This window comes from Neopelma chrysocephalum, unplaced genomic scaffold (genome assembly GCF_003984885.1).
Source record: "Neopelma chrysocephalum unplaced genomic scaffold, ASM398488v2 Primary Assembly neopelma1_143335, whole genome shotgun sequence".
NCBI classification, from domain to species: Eukaryota; Metazoa; Chordata; class Aves; order Passeriformes; family Pipridae; genus Neopelma; species Neopelma chrysocephalum.
Window position 1 is genome coordinate 1,619 of NW_020932755.1, and position 5,976 is coordinate 7,594.

General features: G+C 48.6%; 1 pseudogene; it reads right to left on the bottom strand.

The window, feature by feature from the left end:
• Positions 1–951: 951 nt before the first annotated feature.
• Positions 952–3,125, bottom strand: LOC113962319 (annotated as a pseudogene).
• Positions 3,126–5,976: the final 2,851 nt, after the last annotated feature.

Sequence of the window (5,976 nt, forward strand, 5' to 3'; positions counted from 1 at the left end):
AACACTCAAAGAGGTCTTCTTCACCTTTCTTATAAAGGCTTACCTAAAAAAAAAATTCTAAACACATACTTCACTACTAGGATTAAAAGAATACAATTTATAGTCAGGTAACATAATTATATATATACTTATCTGATTTATAGCATTACTATTTACTACTTACATAGCATAAGTTTGACTATACAGTTTCTCTTTTGATCGAGTTTTAACCCTCAATCTGATCAGAGCAATAGGCAAAGCTTGATATCATTGTAAATTAGTTTCTTGACATTTTAGTAATTTGTTCGATAAGATGATTTAATTTTTACTTGCCCACTGGCCTGCAGCTTGTAGGGCGTATGTAATTCTCATTTGATCTGCAATGCTTTGCTTGTTACTCTCACAACTTTTGCACAAAAATGTGAACCTCTGTCTGGAGAGATGCTCTTTGGCACCTCAAACTGTGATATGATTTTCTTTAACAAGATTTGAGTTATTTTTCTTTCTCGGTTTGTCCTGTAGGGGAATGCTCCAGGCCACTCAGAAAATGTGTCAGTCAACACCAATAAATATTTATACCCCCCTTTTCTAGGAAGTTCAGAGAAATCAATTTGCCATACTTCACCTGGGAATTTGCCTCGATTTATTGTTCCTAGATGTATTTTGGTTCTTGTATTTGGGCTGTTCTTTAAGCATCTTTTGCATTGGGAAGTGACCTGTTTTATGGTAGTGAATAGTTTTGGTCCTGCTATTTTAGTTTGCAAATACTGATAAAGTGGATCTAAAATCCAGTGGGGCTTTTCATGTTCTATTCTTACGAATTGCCACATTAATTTTCCTGGTATTATTATTTGTCTTGTTTCTAATTGACTCTATCCATTGTCTAATAATTTTGCCTTTGTTTCTTTGAATCCATCTATGATCTGATTCCTGATGGTTTGGTTGAAAGTTAGTATCCAGTTCTCCTGGTACTAAAGCTGTTATGGTCAATTTTGCTTCTGTGCGGTGCCGGTGCAGGACAAAGAGGGCACGAAGACGGCGGTAGCGAAGAGCACACACCTCACTAGGAACTCAGTCCAGTAGGTCTTGCCATCCAGCCGTGCTGCAGCACTGCCCACTGTCGAGGTGTTCCGGGGCGTGTCGACCGTCTCCAGGGTGTCATGGCCAGAGGCCACTTTCCTGCCGGGGTCCAGAGGCCCACGGCCCAGCTCCTGCGCACTCACACAGTAGCTGGCCATCAGCTTGTGGAATCTCTCTTCCAGCGACCAGCACTCGTAGGTGCCTGTGTGTTCAGGACTCCCCACCAGAAGGAGGGTCCCGTCGTGCAGTACCAAGTAGGACGCGTTGACAGGTGACCCGTCGTGCAGCCAGCGCCGCAAGGCCAGGTTGGAGAGTAGCCGGCATGGCAGTGGCCGCACCACATTGGGCAGCAGCTGGATCCGCTGGCATGGGGCACCCGAGGCTGGAGGCAGGAGGGTGTGTGGACGGGGCTTTGAGGCATTCGCCGACTGGCAGAGCCGCTCCGTGTCAGCGTCCTCGATGTCCTGTGTCCAGGGCTGTGGGGGTGCTGGGGGATGCAGGGTGACCCTGTGGCAGCTACCACGGTTCCAGGCACAGAAGGGGTCCCGTGCCAGCACACACTCCCCACAGCTGCGGTACAGGTTGCAGTTGGCAAAGGGCACTTGGGCCACTGCTGTGTAGGTGGCTGCATAGACCAGGCCCTGGTCTTGGTCCAGCAGCAGCTGGAGAATGGGCTGCCCGTCAGGGAAGAGGCAGATCTCCTCGATGATGTGCATGCTGTGGTTCACTCGCACAGCCTTGTGCAGCCACCCATCATCCGTGCCCAGGAAGAGGACGTCGTAGGTGCCGTGCAAGCCTTGCGCACGATGCACGCCGATCCGCTGGTAGCGTCGGCGGCTCAGCAGTAGCGGCTGGCTGCGCACGGGGCTGTCCATCAGGAAGTGGTACTTGATGAAGTTCAGCACCCGGTCTGGCATCTGCAGCGATGTGGTGATGCATGTGCCTGGCCGGAGTTCCGGCACCGGGCCGGTGTCCGTGTACCACTGCTGCGTCTCACGGTCCACTCCCTTGTAGAGCCCGCCAAAGGCATGTTGCACGCTGCGCATGGGGAAGGCACAGACAGCCGAGCCCAGCCCCCCCTTATTCCATTGTGAGGTGAAGACCCCATAGAAGAGTGTGTCCCTCCAGCGCGACTCACCCGGGGTGAGCACGAAGATGTTCTGTAGCACGTTGAAGGGGAACCCGTCCTCGGGGTGTGAGCAGAGCAGCTGAGCTTTCAGGAAGGTCGTCCATCGCCGCTGCAGTACGCGCTTTCCGCCCTGGTCCCCCTTGCACACACGCGCGATGCGGGAGACGATGGTGTTCTCGAAGTAGTCAAACTCTTTCTCAGTCTCACTGAAGAAGAAGTAGACCTTATCGTCATCGCCCTCGGGGTTGCCGGCAGGGAGGCTCTCACGCAGGTAGGCTGAGCCCACAAACACTGGGTCCTGCAGCCAGTAGAGGGAATATTCTGTCTTGAGGGCAATGCGGTTCTCCTGGCTGCGGACGATGGTCGGTTCATTGCTCTGGAAGTCGTTGGCAGTTCCGGCATAGAGTTCTCCATCGACCATGACAGCCGTGGAGCGGTACTCGGGATCGAAGGGGCAGCGTCCCTTCCCATCCTCTAGCAGCACCTTCCCTGACACATCCCGCTCCAGGCTGAAGTGCTGCAAGTTAACGTAGGTGCAGGCTGGGCTGAAGGCATAGGTCCCACAGGTGTACAGGTGGGTGCTATTCAGCCACAGCAGCAACTTGATGTAGTTGTGACAGTCCCTCTGGGGGTCCTTGTCCTTGAACGCACACAGTCTCTTTTTCTCCTCATCCGCACTCAATAGCAACCTTCGAACCGGGGCACCGGGCTGGAATTGGCTGGTGTTAAGGGCGAGAAGCAGTTCCCGTGCCCCCAGGTAGAGGGTCCTGCCATCCGGACTTAGCAGCAGGGTCGTGTAGTTGGACACGCCGGGTGCCTCAAACCGCTGCACCACCCGCTCAGCTGAGTCGTAGGGCAGGCTGACCTGCGGGATGGGCTCTAGAGCCGCCGAGAGCAGCAGCGCAGTTAGGACTAGCAGCACCGGCCGGGCCGCCATCCCGGGCCGAGCCTTTGTTGCCGCCGCGCGAAGTTGCCCGGGCACTCCAGGTATAAGTCCAATGGAGATATGTGTGGCCTGTTTTGATTTCCCAGGTATGTCGGTAGCCCACATTAATGGGTCTGCTTCGCTCGTGATTTGCTCAGCATTATGTTTACCAGGTTTTGGTTCTATGCAACTGATTGTTAAGCTTAAAGTTGCAATCAGTTGTTCTTCATTTACCTGGAATTCAAATTTGTCTTGGTTAAATTTTATTGTTGTTGTTCCCAATTCTTTTAATAGGTCTCTACCTAATAGAGGCTTTGGAGAATTTGGTAAGTACAGAAATCGATGGACTCCCATTTGTTTTCCAATTTTGTATTTAATAGGTTTTAGAAAATAAGCCTTTTCTGGTTGGCCTGTTGCTCCCACAATTTGTGCAAATTCATCACTTTTTGGTACTAATTCCTGATTTAAAACTGAAAATTTAGCTCCCGTATCTATCAAAAAGTCCAATTCCTTTTCACTTTCCCCTAGCTTCATTTTAACCAGTGGGTCTGCTAGGGAACGACTCACCGGTCCCCTTCATTCGCTGCTCTGATGTGCAATAGCAGCACTTTCAAATCTCTTTCTCAGCCGAGGGCAATCTCGCTTCCAGTGGCCTATTTGGAAGCAATGGGAACACTGGTTTGATCTTATTCTGGTTTGCTGGGAGAGGAAACTTCCTCTTCTCCTTGCAGGGTAACCATAACCCCTACCCCTGGTATTTGTTTCTTGGAATCTTGGGTTCTGGGCTGCCACTGCTGCTGCTACCATTCTAGTGAGCCTTTCATCTTCTTTCCTTTTCTTTTCTCTCTCCCTGTTGTTGTATACCTTCCAAGCTTCATTCATTACCGTCTCTAAATCTTCATCTGCAGGATGATAGAGTCTTTGCAGCCTTTTTCTAATATCTGGGTTACTCTGTCCCTTCAATAATGCTATTAATTGTTGCTTGCCTGCATTCGAGGCAGGACTTAAGGTTGTATATCGTTTCATAGCAACTCCAAGCCTGTCTAAAAATTCTGAAGGTGTCTCATCTTGTTCTTGTCTAATCTTAAAAAGAGCTTCCCAGTTAGTTAATTTTGCTTTCTCTCCCTCCTTGTCAGCATTCTTAGTACAATACGAACAGTCAATCCCTTCTTCCTGATCGCTCTCTGAGCTTTCGGAATCCCTTCTATCTTTATGCTTTCCATCCGCTTCCTTCTTTCTTTCATCCCTTCCTAGTTCCTGATTTCTTTCTGATTCCGACAAACCACTTTCTTTTTCATCCCTTTCTAACTTCTGCGGGGTGTTATCTTTCTCCTCTCTTCCTGATTCCAGCAGGCTGCCTTCTTTACTTTGTTGGCCTCCCATTATTATTACAGGGGTTTAATTATGCTCACTGTGTTATGCACAGGATATCTATCTATAAAGTGCTGGTCACCGCTGACAGGTATTAACTCAGTAACCAGTACTTGACAGATTAACATCCACTAGCTGATCCAGGGGTCGTATATCTAAACCAGTTTCCAGCTACAAACATTCAAATCATTAGTGGGCTGCACTCTAGAGAGGAGACGAACTAGAGCACAACTCGCTAGTGACCCGAACGCCCACACTCTAGTTCGTCCTCTCCTTAAATCAACTATCCCACAAAAACTTTCACAACCAGTTTTTACCTTTCTTAACCTATTTCACCACCTCAAAATACCCTCTACTCCGTCCCAACACCCCACACGTGCTGGATGCTATGCGCATGAAGTGCTGAGACAAAGCAAAAGGCACTCTCTGCTCCTAAAGGTGTGCAAATGTGTGTGTCTCAAACACTCACGTCCACACCCACCTACACACTCTCAAGAGCAGAATCAAACTACAACTTTTAACACAGACCTATTTTTAAAATACTCTACAACACAGTTTATCACATACACATAAGAGACAAATAAAACACCACTAATAGCAACTAAAATATCACAAATAGCAAAGCTCTCCACTGTATCTCTCTTAAGCTCCTGTCACCTATTAATCACAGAAGTAACAGAAACCCAAAAGAAACACAGCGCAGACATATAGCAGTTCCTTAACAAAAACACGGCAAAGACACACAGTGGTTTCTTATCTCTACACACCGCATTCCAGGGATTCTCCAGTAGAACCAGAGATTCCCCGGGTCCTAAAACCTCTTTCCCACAGCACTGTAAGCAACAGTTTCTCACACAGATTCCAACCAAAAAGCATACACGTTAAAACAAAAGCACTTTAAACATAAAAGGAAATCACACTGATATGATTTCGGGCCTCCAACCCGGAGCCTCTTAACACAGACAGAGCACCCGGTAGGACTTTAACCTAAAATTGGGGTTTGTGTCAGAGCAAAGGCGAATACAACAGTGTGATTCCGGGTCTTTAACCCCCCACTAAATGAACTAAAGCAAAAGCAAAGCGTTCTAAACATAAAAGGACAGACACAACAATATGATTTCCAGGCCTCCAACCCAGACAAAATATCCAGCAGGACTTTAACCTGCAGTTGGGGTTTTAGTGCGTCGGAGCGTCCCCGGTCTTTCCCCCCGGGATACAGCATCCTGTACTCCCCTACTGTACCAAGCGCTTTTCCTTATAAATCACAATTTAAAGTACAAGTACCTCTTAATTTGAAGCAGGCGGTTCGTGTCCGTCGACTCGTAAATCCAAGGGGTCGGGAGACTTGCTGACAGAAATCTCGTCGGAGGGGCCCCAGAAGCGTCACGAGCCCCCAGGACTCGCAGGGTCGAGGAGACTAGCCTGTCCCATCTGGGTCGCCAAAATGATGCCAAGATTTTGCCCCCAAAAAGGCACGAACAAAAGAAACTGC